Source organism: Lithobates pipiens, unplaced genomic scaffold (assembly GCF_037356315.1).
Source record: "Lithobates pipiens isolate NorthernLeopardFrog02 unplaced genomic scaffold, aLitPip1_a1.2 Scaffold_13, whole genome shotgun sequence".
Taxonomy (NCBI): Eukaryota; Metazoa; Chordata; class Amphibia; order Anura; family Ranidae; genus Lithobates; species Lithobates pipiens.
This window is the reverse complement of record NW_027507718.1, coordinates 194674348-194693999: the sequence shown is the minus strand read 5'-3', so window position 1 is coordinate 194693999 and position 19652 is coordinate 194674348.

Below are 19652 nucleotides of genomic sequence, written 5' to 3'. Positions count from 1 at the left end.
CTATGGTGGTTGGTCACGTAAAACATGTGCTATAAAGAAAGCTCTGTGCAGGTCCCTGCGGGGGCCTAAGGGCTACAACAAACCGGATCCATACCTCGGGCCGATATTTGACTCCCAAGATGATATGGTACCCGGGCCTCGTCAGCCGAAGAAACGAGGTATGGCCTGTAAGTCCTCTCCTATTGGAAGACTGGGTTTTGGGAAAACCAGACTTGGTGTACTGTTTACACAGAGCGCACAAAAGTTTCTGGCAGAGTCTTTTACATGGTCCAGGTAGGAGGCTCTTCTGAGAAAGAGCACCAGATAAACCTGAAGGTTGGCTAACACTGCCCGCCGTGATGGGTGAAGGCTGGAATTTGTCTGTTTCAGCAATTCCTGCGGCAAGGACAGGTAAGGGAAGTTAATCCTATATATATAATAATATGATGGATTTCTTCATTTTGAGTAGTTGTATGTCTTACCTGGTTTCCACCACTAGAGGGAGTAAGAGCAGCCTGATGCATACTTACATGCCTTTTCAGTACACACGCTCAGTGAAGCCTGGTTCTCTAGCGGTCTCACGTCTCCACTGCAGTCCCTGCCACAATAGAGGTAATACAGGGATCTCACGTAGTCTGGGGGTCCCACGCAGCTCCGATGGAGTTTCCCTTTCCCCCCTGGATTCCGCGGTCCTCGTGCATGCGCGCTGGGCGCGCTCCCGGCCTAATGGAGGAGGGGGAGTGTGGTTGTGAGCCGTGCACGTCAGTGTGCACGGCGCTGTACTGTGCAGGCGCCAGGCGGCAGATTTAAAAAGCCCAGAGTGTCAGGGGACTGTAAGTGAGAGACACAGGAGCTGTGGGCAGTAAGCATCCCAGGGGATTGGATCCAGGCAAACCTTAGACACCTACTCAGCATCAGGTTGTGCAGTTTAAGCATATATGTTTATTGTGAGACTTTAAGCACAACAGTGATTGCACTTTGTACTAGTACCTCTGCTTTGTAGCTTAGGACTATGTCTCCTCGTAAGAGGGTCTTAGGGGGAAGTAACAAGAGCACTGGTAAATCACCGCCTAGGTCCAGGGGTTCTAAAAGTGCCTGTAAGTTACCATCCCCCCCTGCAAGACTGGAGCCAGCCTCTCAGGATGAGTCAGTGCCCCTGTCAGGTTTTGCAGCCTCTCCTAATGTGTCAGCCACGGTATACGTCACTGAGGACTCCCTAAGGGCTACATTGGAGGGTTTTGAGGGGAGAATAATGAATTTTATTTCTGCTTTCCTGAAAGATAGCAGGAAAAGGGGTAGATCCCCTCCCTCTGCTGAGTTTCCTCTCTCAGATGATTCTTCTGACAATGAGGAGAGATCCCTGTCTGGGGACAGGGATCTCGAGCAGTCGGAGGAATCAGAGGAAGAGGAGAGAGTCCCCTCCTCCCAAGCGCTCAAAACAGGTGCGGTATTATACTGAATTGGTGTGTACCACATTCAGAATGCCTGCTGCTGAAGTCGCTACGTCCTCTGTTTCTTCCCTGAGAATCAGGAAAGCCCCACAGACTGCTTTTTCCTTTCCAATTCATCACTTAATGGATAAATTGTTGTATGAGGATTGGGGACATCCCGATAAACTGTTTTCTCCTCCTAAAAGGTTTTCTATGCATTATCCTCTGGAGGAAAGTTTCACCAAGAAGTGGGGGGTCCCATCTGTAGATGCGGCTGTTTCTTGCGTGAATAAAAACCTGACTTGTCGCTTGGATAATGCGCAGGTATTTAAAGATCCAACTGATAAGAAGCTGGAAACCTTATTAAAAGTCTCCTTTTCCATGATTGGCGCTGTAGTACAACCTACAGTCGCAGCCGTGGGGTTGTGTCAGTTCCTTAAGGAACAGGTTAAGCAGATGCTTGGGCTCCTTCCCAGTGAGAAAGGAGAGAATTATGCAGAAATACCACATATTCTGTGTTTCATGATTGATGCGATTTTGGATTCTGTCCAACAAGCATCACGTTTGTCTCTCCTGTTGGTACACATGCGAAGGGCCCTATGGCTAAAGAATTGGGCAGCTGAGCTGTCATGCAAGAAGCATTTGATTGGGTTCCCGTTTAAAGGGGAACATTTGTTTGGAGAAGAATTAGACAAATTTGTCCAAAAAATTTCAGGGGGTAAATCTACTCTCCTTCCAGTCAAAAGGAGCAAACGTCCTTCATTTAGGCGTGCTCTCTCTCCTGGAGCATCAAGCTCTCAGCAGTGGCGACGGCCTTCTCAACCCTCCTCTACAGGAAAGGCTCAGGGCAGGGCCCAGGGGCAGAAAAAGACTTGGGGGCGTAAGCCTGGCAAGCAGAGCCCAAAAGCTTCCTTGTGAAGGGGCGCCCCCGCTCGGCCGAGTGGGGGGAAGGCTCCTGCAGTTTGCAGGAGCCTGGCGGGAAGAGATCCGGGACAAGTGGGTGATCTCTTCGGTATCTCTGCACTACAGGCTAGAGTTTCAGGAGATTCCACCTTCTCGCTTTCTAGGGTCAAGGATCCCCAGGGATCCAGTAAAGCAAAAACCGCTATTCCTGGCCTTAGATCAGTTACTATCCCAGGGTGTGATAGTAGAAGTGAGCCCGAAAGATCAGGGTTCAGGGTTTTATTCAAATCTCTTCACCGTTCCAAAACCAAATGGAAGTGTCAGACCTATCCTGGATCTGAGAGACCTAAACCGGTTTTTACACATCCAGACCTTCCGTATGCAGTCAATCCGCACTGTGGTCTCCTCCCTGCAAGGGGGAGAATTCATGGCATCAATAGATATCAAGGATGCATATCTCCATGTGCCAATTTTTCCCGCACATCAAAAATTTCTAAGGTTCGCGGTAGAGCGGCGCCATTTTCAATTTGTGGCCTTGCCGTTCGGGCTTGCTACGGCCCCTTGAGTCTTCACAAAGATTCTGGACCCTCTCTTGGCAAAGCTCAGGGTATAGCCGTCATGGCTTATCTAGACGATTTGCTTCTCATGGAGAAAACAGTAGCGTTCCTGAACCACATCGTTACCAGAACGCTAGAACACTTGAAATGCCTAGGTTGGATTATAAACCTAGAAAAGTCGTCCCTACAGCCTGCCACCAGGTTGGAATACCTGGGTATGGTCATCGACACCGCTCAGGGCAAGGTGTTTCTTCCAAGCCCAAAAGCCTTGGCCATTGGGGATCTGGTGCGCCTAATTCTGGGCAGGAGATCTTCCCCCATTCAATTGTGCATGAGACTGTTAGGGAAAATGGTCGCCTCCTTCGATGCCGTCCCATTCGCCCAGTTCCACTCAAGGCCTCTGTGAAGATGCATCCTTGCGGCTTGGAACAGGAAGCCCCAATCCTTGGATCTTCCTATGCGTCTATCCCCAGGGACACGCAAGAGTCTCGTCTGGTGGTTACAAACCAAGAATTTGCTGAAAGGCAAAACTTTTCTTCCTCTTCCATGGAAGATGGGCTGGCTGGGGAGCAGTGTTGGAGGAGACGTGCTCGCAGGGGAAATGATCTGCGATCGAGAAGCTATTGCCCATAAATGTCTTGGAGATCCGGGCAGTGTATATGGCTCTCATAAAGTTGTCTTACAGACTACGAGGTCTCCCTGTTCGGGTTCAGTCCGACAATGCCACAGCAGTGGCTTATATCAATCACCAGGGCGGTACCAGGAGTCTGGTTGCGGAAAAAGAGGTGAATCGCATACTTGTCTGGGCAGAAAAGCATGTTCCGTGTCTTTCTGCAGTCTTCATTCCAGGAGTGGAAAATTGGCAGGCGGATTTTCTGAGCCGCCAGCAGTTGTGCCCAGGAGAATGGGCTCTGCACCCCGACGTGTTTCGGAACATATGTCACAGGTGGGGTACTCCAGACGTAGATCTGTTTGCATCCAGGTTCAACAGGAAACTGGACAATTTTGTGTCAAGGACAAGAGATACACTTGCTCAGGGGTCAGATGCTCTGACAGTTCCCTGGGATCAGTACAATCTGATCTATGCCTTCCCCCCGAGCCCGCTTCTATCGTGGTTCCTGGTAAAGGTCAAGAGGGAGACGAAATCGGTCCTTTTGGTGGCCCCGGCATGGCCCAGGCGACCGTGGTGCGCAGAGATCATGAAGTTGGCAGTAGGCAGGCCATGGATCCTCCCTCTCCGGCCAGATCTGCTCTCACAGGGTCCAATTTACCATCCTGCTTTACACAGTCTGAATTTGACGGTTTGGCTGCTGAGACCCACATTCTGAGAGACGTGGCCTTTCGGGGCCAGTCCTTTCTACTCAGAAAGCCGGCCTCCAGGCTTATTTATTACAAAATCTGGAGGGCATATGTATCCTGGTGTGAACTCAGGAAATGACATCCTAGAAAGTATGTCATTAGCAGGATCTTGGCCTTTCTCCAGTCAGGCCTAGAAATGAATTTGGCCATAAGCACTATCAAGGTGCAGATTTCGGCCCTGTCAGTGTTTTTTCAGAAGCCACTTGCATCGCATTCCCTGGTGCGGGCTTTCATCCAGGGGGCCATGCGGATAAGACCGCCAGTCAAACCTCCGGTATGCCCATGGGATCTGAATTTGGTTCTCCCCGCTTTGCAGGGGCAACCATTTGAACCTTTGCATCTGGCTTCATTAGTTCTCCTGACTAAAAAATTGGTTTTCTTGATAGCCATATCCACGGCTAGAAGAGTATCAGAGCTAGCAGCTCTTTCCAGCAAGGAGCCATATCTAATTATTCATAGGGACCGGGTGGTCATGCGTCCCAACAGGTCCTTTCTACCTAAGGTGGTTTCGGGATTCCATTTGAATCAAGACGTAATCCTACCATCCTTTTTTCCAGACCCACAGTCCGCAGAAGAAGAATCTTTGCACACTTTGGATGTGGTTAGAGCAATCATTATATATCTTCAAGCAACTGCTCAGATAAGGAAAACTAATTGCTTGTTTATTTTGCCGCAAGGTCCTAGGAAGGGCCAGGCGGTATCGAAATCCACTCTCTCAAGGTGGATTAGACAGGTTATTTCTCAAGCCTATAGTGTCAAAGGGAAAATCCCTCCTTTTCGAGTGAAAGCGCACTCTACTAGGGCTGTAAGTGCTTCTTGTGCAGTGCATCACCAGGCCTCCCTGGCTCAGATCTGTAAGGCTGCAACTTGGTCATCAGTCCACACATTCACCAGATTCTATCAGGTGGATGTTAGAGGGCAAGAGGATATTGCCTTCGGGCGCAGTGTACTGCAGGCTGCAGTTTAGGTCCTCTGGTCCCTGGTGGTCTATAATTATGATCTGTGTCTCCCTCCCCTCAATCTGAGCATTGCTTTGGGACATCCCACTATGTAATGAAGCTCCTGTGTCCCGTGATGTATGATCAAGAAAATTGGATTTTTATATACAGCTTACCTGTAAAATCCTTTTCTTGAGAGTACATCAGGGGACACAGGGCTCCCGCCCTTCTTGGGTTTTACGTGGTTTCTTATTGCTTTGCTACAAAACTGAGGTGCCTCCCATACGGGAGGGGTTATATAGGGGAGGAATTCTCCTTAATTGGGGTTAACCAGTGTCCAATCACCAGAGGTGCCTATATAACCCACTATGTAATGAAGCTCCTGTGTCCCGTGATGTAATCTCAAGAAAAGGATTTTACAGGTAAGCTGTATATAAAAATCCCATTTGAATCCCCAAGCAAAACATGACTTAGTGCTTGGTGGAGAAACCCTGGTTGGCAAGCACAGAGGTTTCTTGTAGTTGGTTTCCAGATTTGCACATATCCCAGGAGGGATTTTGGTCCATTCTTCTTTACAGATCTTCTCTAAAACCTTAAAAGGGTTGTTAAGGCAGTGCACACAAGCACTGCCAGCCTCTCTGCTATGATTACATGTAGTATAAACTGTATGCCATTTTGGAAAAATCATCTTCTAAATACCTTATTTCTTTTCCCCGTTCAGTCGTCACATCACCCCCATCGTTCTCTTCTTCCGATGTATGTACTTGGGAGATAGGGGCTGAGATCTCCCGCTGACGTTTGCTGGGCAGTAACGTGACCTCCCTCAGTAGTACATACATCAGAGGAAGAAAGCTGGTTGGAGAGAAGGAATAAGGTATTTAGAAGATGATTTTTACAAAACGGCATACAGCATAAACTACATGAAATCCTAGCAGAGGGGCTGGCAGTGCTTGTGTACAGTAATGTTTGCTGCTAGAAGGGGAGGGGCGGCTCACACACAAAGCTCACGGGCAGGGAGGGGAGTGTAGGGGAGAGAAGGACAGAGGAGGACACAGGAGAGCAGAGAGGAGAGCTGCGGATGGCAGAGGCATGTAAACTGACCACGGTGTCAGGGCTCAGTAGCCATGATAAACCGTGATCAATTTGCAGGGGGGGAGGACATAGCCAGACAGGATCAGTGTCAGGGAATCAACAGCAGGAAAAGGGCTCTAGGACCCAGCATCTCTACCAGCACTTATGGCAGGAGAAGGACTTTAGAACCCAGCATCTCTGGCAGGAGAAGGACTTTAGGACCCAGTATCTCTACCAGCAGGTCACATGGGCCTATATAAGGCTGCTCTACCTGATCCTCTGGCTTGCACCTGACTTCCTCCTGCCTGCTCCCAGCATCTGACCCCGGCCTGGTTATTGGACTCTGCTTATCCTCCTCCCTGTACTAAGATGCAGCTGATCTTAGGTCATTCTGATCCTGGACTGTCTCTCTCTCTCTGTGGATGACCCCTGGCCTGGCTCCCGGGTCCGCTATTCGGTTATTCCACTTGACTCTGTCTCCTGGACCTTCCAAGCACCCTGTCTGGAAGCGATTTATTTGGAATATTATTTCAAATAAATCGCTTGTTTTAAAATACTACACTATGGAGGATACTTTCTACTTGTTATTTTGAGCACTGTTTCGTTGGCCATAACTGCAAGGAAGAACGGCACTGTCAGAAGTCCCATTCACAGCCCACTTGACCCCTCGGAATTCCCCCTGCAAATTTGCTGTTCTGCTGCATACCTTGCAGCCGTGAGGTAATTATTTAGGATAACCAGCACTAGCACGGAACACCGTTGGAGGAGAGTTATCTTGGCACATTGCACTTTATTTACGGTTGTGAAATCACATTTTAAAGTTGCACGATTGGACCGTGTATAGGACACTTTATCGAGATCCACGTTTTTGCTGCTATTACGTTCCCTTTTTATCAAGGAATATACTAGTACTTCTCTCTGTTTTTTGCACGTTTTAGATCACTGTTTTTAAAGCATTTGTAAAAAAAAATTCAGAATATTTTTACCACATAGATTTATCTGTATATACAAATTTGTTTGCAGTTTTACCACAGATGCTTTACCTTTTCTTATATACACTGCAATATTAATTTATTACATGCACTTTATGGTTTTAAGCACATCTTTGCCTATTTCCAGACTCTGGAGTGACGCACAAGCACATTATATACTAGATGTTCATTTAAATGCACCTTTATAAGTTTTAAGTGTTACATATTAAGCACTACTGCACCTATTTTTATTCACACTTTCATTGAGTATCATTAGGTCGTATTTACTCTATGAGTTTCATTTTTATTTCTTGGTATTTAGGAAGCGCAACACATCCCCCCTTTTTTTTCTGTTTTCTATTGAGAGTTCACTCAAAAAGTGTTTGCTGCTCCGATTAGAACATATTCTTTGCTTCTTTTCCAAATTTTTTGCCATAGAGCGCAGGAGCCCTTTTATATACACCTGTTTTTCCACCTTCAGTGGTGTGCTGCAGTTGGCCGCAAGGGGAGCCCTCCCAGCATCTCGGCCTCCTACCAAGTTAGGCTGGATTCAGACATATGCAGTTTTAGTGCATTTTGCAGATTTGCACTACAGTCCATTTAACATTGTTTCCTATGGAACACGCTCTATAGTGCAAATCTGCAAAATGCAAAAAGCATTAAAAATGCATAGGTGTGAATCCAGCCTTACTGACAGTATAAACCAGCCTTGTCAGAGGCCGATGGAGTTGTCTTCCCACTGGAAGCCGCAAATCTACAGATCACGGCCCACACCAGGAAGGGTACTTTCAGTTAGAGGACCGCCTGCAGCACCTGTCTGTGACACCTGCCACCACAGATCAAGGGCCGTCTTCAGCCAACCCTCTGGGAGTTACTCCTACTGTGGTGATGTCCCCTCCGGAATCACGAGTACCAACACCAGAACGCTTCTCCGGTGAAGAAATTTAGGTCCTTTAAGAATGCCGGTTACCTATCCTTGGCCCTGCAACCACAGACTTTTTCCACTGAAACAGTGAAGGTGGGATTCATTATTTCTTTGTTGATTGATGAACCCCAAGTATGGGCTCATGGCTTATTGGAGTAGGAGAGTCCTCTCCTCAACTCTGTGGACCAGTTCTTCAAAACCATGGCCCAATTATATGATAACCCCCTGGAGGTGGCCACTGCTGAAGCTACTCTGCATACCCTATGGCAGGGTCAGGCGCCCTGAGGAAGATTACACGGTGGAATTCTGTACCTGGTCCTCAGACTCAGGTTGGAACGAGGCAGTGTTAAGTTATCGCTATCGGCTGGGGCTGTCTGAATCCCTCAAGGATGAACTGTCCAGAATTGAGACCCCTTCAACACTAGAAGGTCTCACCCTACTGACCATTCAACTCGATAGACGCTTACAGGAACACTGGTCTGAACGTATCCAAACCCTTTGGCAGCCCGAAGTTCCGCCTACATCTAACCACATGCAGCTTGGCCTGGCCCATCCCACATTAACTTCAGAGGAAAGACAGGCGAACTTTTGCTTCTACTGTGGGGGAACAGGACATTACATAACCTTTTGCCCTGCAAGACCCAGGAAATCAATTCCCCGCACTCCTGACCATTTTCAGGTATCCAGGTCTTCTCCAACCCATATCAGCCTTCCTGTCATGTTACTGGTGGCAGGACAGGAAGTTCACCTCCAAGCAATACTGGATTCTGGGCATGCAGCTGTTTGTTGGATCTGACCTTGGCAAACAGACTTGCTATCCTTTTTCACCACAAAAAGCAAAGACTGACCGTCAATCTGGCCGATGGCTCAATGCCTAGTTCAAACAGCACCTATCTTTACCTCCATCAATTCTAGAATTTCTACGTTTTGATTTCCTGAGCTCCCCTATATTCCATGTAATCCTGGGAATTCCACGGCTACAGGCACACAATCCTCAGATTGACTGGTCCAAGAGGGAAGTTCTCTTCACTTCTTCCTACTGCCGGTAGCATTGTCTTGCTCCTGAATCCAAGGACTTTTCCAGTTGTCTATCTGTCCTACCCACACCCAGTGTGGATTCCAATATAACAGTGGCCTACCATGAATTCCAAGATGTTTTTCACAAGAAGAAGGCAGATACTCTACCCCCGCATTGTCCCTATGATTGCTCCATTGACTTGTTACCGGGGGCTGGGATTCCTTTTGGCCGTAATTTTCCCCTTTCCGGGAATGAACATGAAACTTTGAGGCATTATGTTGATGAAAACCTTGAAAAGAGATTTATCCACTCTTCCTCCTCTCCCGCCGGTGCCAGAATTTTCTTTGTTGAGATAAAAGATTAAACCTTGAGGCCATGTGTGGACTACAGGGACGTAAACAAAATTACTCTCAAAAATCGCTATCCGCTCCCCCTCATCCCCAAACTTTTCCAGAGGTTTTGTACAGCCCACATTTTCACCAAACTAGACCTACATGGAGCTTACAATCTTGTCTGTATCTGAGAGGGGAATGAGTGGAAAACAGCATTCAGAACAAGATTCGGGCACTTTGAATACTTAGTAATGTCGTTTGGACTATGCAATGCCCCGGCCACATTCCAACATTTCATAAATTATATTTTTCGGCAGAACTTAGACCACTCAATGATATTCTCATATTTTCAGCTACTCTGGAGCTTCACAGAACGCATGTAAAAAAGGTACTGGGCATCCTCAGAATACATGGATAGTATGTAAAAGACGAGAAATGTGACTTTAAGAAGACAACAATACAATTCCTCGGACTCATCATCATCACTAATGAGGAAGCTATGGATCCTCAAAAGGTGAAGGCTATCCTTGAGTGGCTGGCTCCATCTCATAAGGGTGTTCAAAGGTTCATCGGCTTCGAAAATTTCTATTTATAAAGAACTCTAATATTGTAGTGCCTATCACCCAGATAACCCACCAACATACCAGATTCCAGTGGTCCGTAGCAGCACAAACTGCCTTCGATCGACTAAAGCTCCTCTTTACCTCCGCACCTATCTTACAACATCCTGATCCTGCCTTTCCCTATGTCCTGGTAGTCGATGCCTCCAAAGTAGCCACGGGGAAGGTTCTTTCCCAACGTTAGGGGCCCAAAGCCATACTGCATCCCGTGGCCTTCTCTTCAAGGAAGATGAGTCAGCCAGAGAAGAACTATGATGTGGGGGATCAGGAGCTCTTGGCGATTAAGACTGCTCTGGAGGAATGCAGATATGTCCTGGAGGTTGCCGTTCATTCGATCTTAATCTTTACAGACCATAATTACCTAGAATATCTCCGCACGGCCAAGCAACTGAGACCCCGGCAGGCTCGATGGGCTCTATTCTTTTCTAGGTTTAACTTCCATATCACCTTCCGACCAGGGTCTAAGAATGGAAAAGCCGACGCCTTGTCCTGAATGTTCCCTGAAACCCTGGAAGAGATCACACCCAGTTCAAATCTGTCCCCTCAAAATTTCCTCTTGATCCAGCCTGATGTAAGGATTTCAATTGAGCAAGCATCCACTGAGTACACAGAGGCAGAAGAGGGCTCCTTTGGCATCAAAACAAGGAACAGGATCCATTTTATTTTTTTAGGGCAACAAACACTTTAAGGTTTCTTGGCTGTTGCTTGGCAACTCAAAGATTCAGCTCCATCCATACATTTTCTATGTAGTTAAGGTCTGGAGACTGGCTAGGCCACTCCATGACCTTAATGTCGTTCTTCTAAACAATTTATATGTGCATTGGCAAACTTCAGGCGGGCTTGTACATGTGCCTTCCAGAGGCGAGTGTTGCAGAATATCAATCCATGGTGGTATATTATGTTACCAGTAGTTTGTTTGGTGACTGTGGCTTCAACTGCCTTGAGATCATTCACAAGTTCCTCCTGTGTAGTTCTAGGCTGATCTCTCACTTTTCTCATGGTCCTCCTTACCCTCTGAGATGAAATCCTGCATGGAGCTCTAGACCTAGGGCGATTGATGGTTATTCTGTATTTCTCCCATTTGCATATAATCGCTCCAACAGTTGCCTCCTTCTCACCAAGCTTCTTGCTGATGGTCTTGCAGCCCTCTCCAGTCTTGTGCTGCTCTACAGTCTTGTCCCTGACAGCCTTTGACAGCTCTTTGGTCTTGCCAAATGATGGTGCGGTTTGAATGGAAGAAAGAGATTCTTTGGACAGGTGTCTTTTATACACATAATGAGTTGTCTTTAGGAGCACCTTCTTAAATTAACAGAACTAATATGTGTACCACATGAGCACATACTGTAGCCAGCGGTGTTAATTTTGGCAGCAAATTTTGATTTTGTTTTAGTCTTATGCCCTGTACACATGGTTGGACTTTCCGACGGAAAATGTGCAATCGGACTGTGTTGTCGGAAATTCCGATCACGTGTGGGCTCCATCTGACTTTTTCCAATCGTGTTGTAGACAATTTCAATGCACAAAGTGCCACGCATGCTCAGAATAAATTACTAGATGAAAGCTATTGGCTACTGGCCTCTTTATAGTCCCGTCGTACGTGTTGTACATCACGTCGTTCTGAACAATCAAATTTTCCCGACAACTTTGTGAGACCGTGTGTATGCAAGACAAGTTTGGGCCAAAATCCGTCTGAAAAAATCCAACGTATTTTGTCGTCGGATTATCCGAACGTGTGTACAGGGCATTAGTTTTAGGACTAAAATGGCATTTTAGTTTTAGTCCCATTTTAGTCTTCTGCAATTGTTTTAGTTTTAGTCGTATTTAGTCGACTAAATCTCCAGTACATTTTAGTCGACTAAAATGTCCTACCTTTTAGCCGACTAAAATCTCCACATCTCATTTTAGTCATCTGAAATCTAATGGGTGTAATTAAGTAGTAATGCATTAGTTAACATTTCTCTACAATTTCCAAACTCATTATATACTGCTGGAGTGAAAAATCTCATATGTTATTCTTTAAGGTATTGAGGTATGAACATTGACTAAAGGCCAGTGTTAATTTTGAAATCAAATTTCAATTTCGTTTTAGTCTTAGGCCGCGTACACACGCGCGGACTGTTCGCCCAACTTTGTCCGTCCAACAGTTTCGGCAAACAGTCCGCTCAAACTTAGCATGGACGGACATGGCCACACACGACGGACGAACAGTTTGCTGAAACCGTGCGCAATGACGTTTCGGCACGCACGACGGATCGAAAATTTCGACGTCCAATACACTGCAATGCAACCTTCCGACGTGGAAATCCTTTCTGAGCATGCGCGAGACTTAGTTGGCCGAACAAGCCTACACACGAGCGAACAGTCCGCTGAAACCTTGTTTCAGCGGACAGTTTTTCGGAATTTCCGTAAGACCTTGTTCGTCCAACTGTCCGCTGAAACTGTCCGCTGAAGCCCCACACACGAGCGGACTGTCCGCCCAAACACTGTTCAGCGGACAAGGTTGGGCGAACAGTCCGCCCGTGTGTACGCGGCCTCAGTCTTTTGACTAAAATGCCATTTTAATTTTAGTCCCATTTTAGTCTTTTGACTAAAATGCCATTTTAGTTTTAGTCGTATTTTGGTAATCTCAAATGTTTTAGTTTTAGTCCTATTTTAGTCAACTAAAAAAGTATTAATTTAGTCGACTAAAATGTTTTAGTCATTTTAGTTGACTAAATTAACACTGATTTACTAGTGCAACTTTTAACATCCAAGTGAAAGATATAACACCAACATGTCAGAGAAAAATAACAAAAAATTCAAATACAGAGTTGGAAAAAGGATCGACCCCATTATGTCAGTATTTTGCTTTAATTACAGCCGTTAGTCTGTTGGATATGTCTTTACTAACATTGTACATCTAGACTTTATAATATTTGCCCACTCTTCCTTGCAGAACTGCTCAAGTTCATTTAAATTTGATGGTGACCTTTTGTGGACTGCAGACTTCAAGTGATTCCACAGATTTTCAATTGGGTTTAAGTCTGGGCTCTGACTAAGCCATGCAAGGACATTCACCTTTTTCTCCTTCAAACACTGTCCACATTTTTGCTGTGTGCTTTTGGTCATTGTCATGTTAGAAGGTAAACAGTGGTGGCTGGTGCTCAATATTTTCCGGGGGATAACAAACAAACCTCCCCCCTCACTCGCACCTCCGCTTACCCCTCCACGCCCCCTCAATTGCACTGCTGCTGCCACCCCCCTTCCCCCGAGGGTCACAGATGGGAAGGTGGCCTTACCTTAAATGAGAATGGATAGGGCTGCTGTTCCTCAGCCCTAGGGAATAGCCAGGGCTTCTCCTCCCTCCCGGGCAAATAGACAGGTTTCTCCTCCCGGCCAAACAGGAAGCGGGTCCTGAGGCTCCCAGGCCAATCTGCTCTCAGTACCCACTTGCTGATTGTCCGGGAGGAGAATCAGAAAGACAATATCGAATTTTAGTTCGCTATTGTCACACAATTGGATAGGCTTGGGGCGCAGTGCTCTGCTCCCCGAGCCCATCCTTTTTTGAAGCCGATTAGAGCCTCAGGCTCTAATCATATGCTTCCAAAAAAAAAACGCACTGAAATCCATGCGTCCAGCGCTCTGCATGTAGATTAAGGGCAGGGATTAAGGGGGGGGCAGGCCACCACTGAAGGTAAACCCTCTTCCCATTGACAACCTTCTGTCAGAGAGCAGCAGATTTTCCTCAAGAATTTGACGGTATTTTGTCCCATCCATTTTTCTTCTATCCTGACAGGTGCTCCAGTCCGTGCTGCAGAGAAAACCCCCCCCCATAACACAATATTACCACCTCCATGCTTTACTGTAGGAATGGTGTTATTTGGATGGTTAGCTGTATTGGATTTCCACCAGACATATAGTTTGGTGTTGAAGCCAAGTCATTCATTTTAGTCTCATCTGACCATAACACTTTTTTACATGTGGCTTCAGAATCTTTAACATGTGTGTTTAAGTTGGTGCCAGATACCACAGCATACCTTCAGAGGTCTAGTGTCCTCCATGCCTCGATGGGTCTGGGCTGTTATGGTGGTAAAAGGGGCTGACTGTGCTTACAAAGGGACCAAGTTGACAATTATTTCTTTGGAGATAATTCTGTATCTGATCAAGCAGCTGAAACTATTTAAAGGCCCACCAGCTATGAGGACAATGCCATTGCTAATAGTTACTGTGTGCAGTGCACAGAAAGGCTTTGTGAGACTTGTGTGCAAGCCCATCAGTGAGTCAAATATACCTCGGATCATAGTGTCAAAGTCAAAGTTATGCTTAATTGTTCAGTGTGTAGGAATCAGCCCACCCACCACCCACCCAGGAGGAATACCCAGAGAAAGAGGATGTTGACTGCTGGGAATGCTAGGATAAATGGAGCATTGTGAGAGATTTAGTTTCTGTACAGACTAAGCCTGCTTTGTAGCCTGGGCGAGGAAGTACAGATCCCAGGTTTCACTGGAGTTCTGGAGATAGGAATAGAATGAGGCTTGTTCCTAGGTTGAGAGAGATGTGTGGAGGACATTCTGAAAGGCAGACTGCTTTATTGTCAAGGAGAACGTTGTGGATGTTGACTTTGTTGTGCCACTATTGGGGTATGGAAAGAGATCCGCTTCCACCACAGGAGTCATGGAGAGGCTACTAGCCAACCCGCACTTCACCTTGATAAAGAGGTACAGTGCTGCCCATGTGTGTCACAGTGAAGGGTGTCTTTACCAGTGTTTAAAGGAACTTTATCCAGAGTGCTACAACACCAGATCTGGGCCCCAATGTGCTGGTCAGCAGTGAGAGAGGGTTTAACATAGACTGCAGGATTGTTTTACCTATTTCTTCTGAAATTACTGTTTCAATTCTTTTATTATTATAGGCACTTATATAGCACCAACAATTGACCTATATTGTACATTCACACCAGTCCCTGTCCTCAAGCAGCATACAATCTAGGGTCCTTAACTCCCATTCATACATACACCTACCAGCATGTCTTTGAAGTGTGGGAGGAGACCCACACAGGCAAATGGAGGATATGCAAACAGCCTGGTAGTGCCATGGTTGGGATTCAAACTGATGACCCTAGTACTACTAGATGGAAATGCCACTATGCTGCCTAAAGTGTTTTTTGCTATTAGGGTAATTGTTTTCTTCTATGTGACTGATGTCATACATTTTGTTTTCCATTTTTTACTGCCTGGGTTTGTGAAAACTAAAAAATATATAATTAATAAATAATTAATTATATTCATCCTAATAATATAACATTTATATCAGCTTTTAGCTAGGCCATGACCCAGGGAACAGAGATCTGTATCAGGAAAGGAACTATAGGAATTTCTAAAGATTTAATGGCAATGACATGGAACAAAAGAGGCAAATCTACCAACACAGTTAAAAGATTACACTTTTCATATTATAGAATCAATGCAGTTTTATACGGGTTTGTTAAAAAATATTATTTTAAAACCAATACAACAGTGAGTAAGAGGTATTTGTCATATATTCAAATGTATATAAAAGAATTTATGTGTCCTGTACATCTTAAAGAGGAAGTAAACCCTGATGGGTTTTGTTAGAAAAGTTTTAAATGTTTATTGTGTGACTATTAGAAAAACAATAACCCTGAGACTGATTTTTAAAATGACTTCTGAGCACATTGTTGTATTAACTTGCTGTATCGTTTTATCTTAACTAACTCCATAGTAAGTTGTAGAATAATTATGCTTTACTATATATGGTAGCATAAGATTGTACAGGAAACCCTGATAGCCAAAATAAAGTACCATTGTGTACCAGGCACGCTATCTATGTTTCCTCAGCCAATAGAAGCATAGAGGTGGTATCAAAGTAGGTAAGAGGAGGGGGAGAGACATTTTCTTTGTGTGATTTCTTACTGCAACTTCTGTTTGTAAGGATCTCCCTTTTGTGGGCCACATCAGAAATAAATTGTCTGCTTCTCAATACATTTGGAGTTTGACTGATCACAAGAAAAGATTCCTAACATTTTTGGTCCTTCGATGCTGCAAACAACTAGTTGGTTTTCGGATCAAACGGCCCTGGCAAAACTTTGGTGAGTATTGGATTTAGGAGCTCACTGAGCATTAAAAGTCCCCCCACTCAACGTTGGTGGTGAAAGAGGGGCAGGGGCCTAAGATCTGAATTCCACTGTCTGTTTCCGAACTTTGTGTGATCTAGTCCAGGTGTTTGAGAGGTAAGATAATTTAAATTATTCTTCATTCTTTCTAAGAGTCTTTTCTTCTCTTTCTCTTTGATTCTGGTTTAATGTGTTGTAATTGTAATTGCCGACATTGGTATTGATCATATAATATCTAGATGATCCAGTGCTCGTAGACAGAGACACTTGGGGACGTTGTCTAAGGTAAAAAATTACTTTGCCCGCTGTCCGGACAGATAACAAAAAGATTTGAGGTATACCGAACGGCAGAGGTTGATTGCCTGACGCTGTCGGAGGTTGAATGCCCGACGAGTTAAGCGCTGTTTAGTTAAGTGATCTAAAAAGATTGCAAGCCTAACTTTCTTCTGTGTGTGTTTACTTTATCTTTGCTCATGTTCAACCTTTTTTGATTCTCTCTCAGAGGTGTGTGTGTGTGTGTGTGTAATATATGTATTTGAATAAATGAAAGAATATTGTTTTTAACAACTCCAAGGTAAGGAAGGCATTTGGTAGTTTGATCTGTAATCCTGTGCTCATTCATGTTAGATAAAGAGTATCCATTTTCCCAGCCCAAATTCGAGTGCAGATATGACACCCCCCACCCTCCTCCTTCTACACAACTGAAGAATGAGGCGTGTTCCTTTCTATGGGGTGGGTGTCTACTGATTACATGAATGAGTACAAAATTTAATCTTTAGGAGGTATTTTGGAGTTTAGAGCATTAAATGAAGGTATGAAATAATGTAGGCTACACAGTCCATAGAAACAAAGACAAATGATGTCCTTTTGTTGTAGAGCCTGGATTCCTGGGCATTCCATGCTGACTGCCCCATTGGTACAGGCAATACATGGGAGCCCAATCGCCCCCCAGGATGCCATAAAATGGAGTGAGGAAACAGGCGGCTTTTACTGACATAAAACAAGTCCTTTCTAGTTCATCAGTACTAGCCTTACCAACCAATGACAAACCTTTCCAACAAACAGTACTCAAGGGAAGGTCACATGACATCAGTACTTACACAGTCACATGGTGGGCACCAGAGGCCGATTGCTTACTACTCTACAAAATTAGACAGTGTAACTAGAGCACTTCCACACTGTGTACAGGCACTGGTAGATGCAGTTGAAGCAGTCATGACCTCAGCATCTATAGTGTTATATTACACGCTGACACTCAAGGTACCACATGCAGTGTCTATTATCCTGTTACAACAAAAGATATCACATTTGAGCCCGGCATGACACCTTTCCTGTATGACAATACTCTTGACACAACCTCACTTAACAATACAGAGGTGTACTACATTAATCCCATCCACACTACTACCACTTCCTACTGATGGTCATAAACATGACTGTACTGCTGCCATCGCTGAAAAGATACTGCCACAAAGTGATCTGAAAGATGTACCATTATCTAACCCTGACATGACACTTTTTGTTGATGGTTCTAGTAAGAAAAATCCAGATGGCACAAATGCAACTGGATATGCAGTAGTGACACAGGATGAGATTTTGGAAGCTGGGCCACTACCAAAATATTATTTAGCACAATTTGCAGAACTTGTAGCACTGACAAGAGCATGCATACTATCAGAAGGAAAATCCGTAACCATATACAGATCCCATCATAAAGGGAAATAAAGGGGCAGATGAGGCAGCCAAAATAGCGGTACAAGAAACGCAAATAATGACAGAGAATTCCATAGAGATAGCTCATACAGTCCTTACTGATATGCAGCAGTATTGACACATGGAGTAACTCATGTGTCAAACGGGGATGACTGAGCTGTTTATTTAAGTACAGCCTATGGCTTCACTAACTACTAAAAAACTTTTTGTTCTCAATGCATTATATGTTCAAGATAAAATGCTCAGGGAGGCATAAGACCACAGAAAGGGAAGTTCCCCATACAGCAATATCCATTCCAACACATTTGCATGGATTTTATTGAATTAGACAAATATTGTTTGGTAACCAGGCACCCTGACCAAATGGGTGGATATATTCCCGACAGGAAGTGCAGATGCACAGACAGTGATAATGGACCTCATTTTGTAATTAAAACTATACAACATTTGACAGAAGTGATGAGAATTAAAGTGAAATACCATTGTGCCTATCATCCTCAATCAGCTGGATTGGTAGAAAGACATAATGGCATTCTAAAAAGCAAACTGAGAAAAGCTATGGAAGAAACAGGTAAAAATAATTGGATGTACTACCTACTAGTAGCTGTGACCAGTATGTATATCACACCCACAAAAGAAGCTTCAAGCCCATTTGAAATGATAAGGCCATATAAGATACCCTTACAATCAAATGAAACACCTACTGAGCAGTCTGAGCACACACCAGCAGAATACATGTCTAGGTTATTAATACAAAGACGTACTAATGATTTTGGTTCTGGTCTAGAAGGTCCAATTTAAGAAGATGAAAAGGTGCATGTGGGAGATTGGGTCTTAATAAAAAGTAATAAGAAAAAGTAGTGGTACTCCCCAAGGTGGGATGGTCCTTTCAAAGTCCTCTTAACTACCCCTATTGCAATAAGGATTGCAGAGAGGTCTACCTGGATTCACCAGTCCCATTACAAAAAGGTTTTACAGGCAGAATAGGGCCAGTAGGCTACAAGAGGTTCAGAAAATCCGGCTACAAAGGGAGGTCTCACACAAGGTGGGACTTGTCTCAATCCGGTGAAGTCTCCGTCCCCTTCCAACTCCCCTATCCTATCCGCTGGAACTCTGTAGCTGGTTAGGATGAAAGGGACAGTAATTATCCTTGGGTTACTGGTGACTCTAGGAGAGGCATCCATAAGAGGGGTTATAAGTATGGATGAACAGAGGAACCTTTGGATTAGGAAAGAACAGGAAAAGCATTGAATCTAAACTTTATAGAGGGAATAACTAGCACTATACTGGTAGACTTCTGTCAGATTGCAGATTGTGGGGATACAACTGGGGCTAGAGGACTTCTATGGGCAGATAACTATATTTGCTGGCTCTGGAATAGGGCAGAATGTTAAGCATGGGATAAGGCCCTGTGGACCACAGCGCATCAAGATTGGGGGTATAATCAACCAGGGGCTAAAAAGAGTGGAATAAAGGAAAGATTCATAATAAAAAAAAAAAAGAGGCCAACCCCCCCTGCACAAATAGTAAAAACTGTAACCAACTATTAATAACATTAAAGGAGCCGAGGAAGGAAAATCAGCGGTTATATTCTATGGGAGCATGGGTGTCAGGAACTGACCCCTTAGGAACATTTTTCCTTGAGGTATTACCACCTAATAAAACTAGACAACAGGAAAAGGTAGACTCAGACAGGAAAGAAGAAGGCCATACTAAAATAGAAG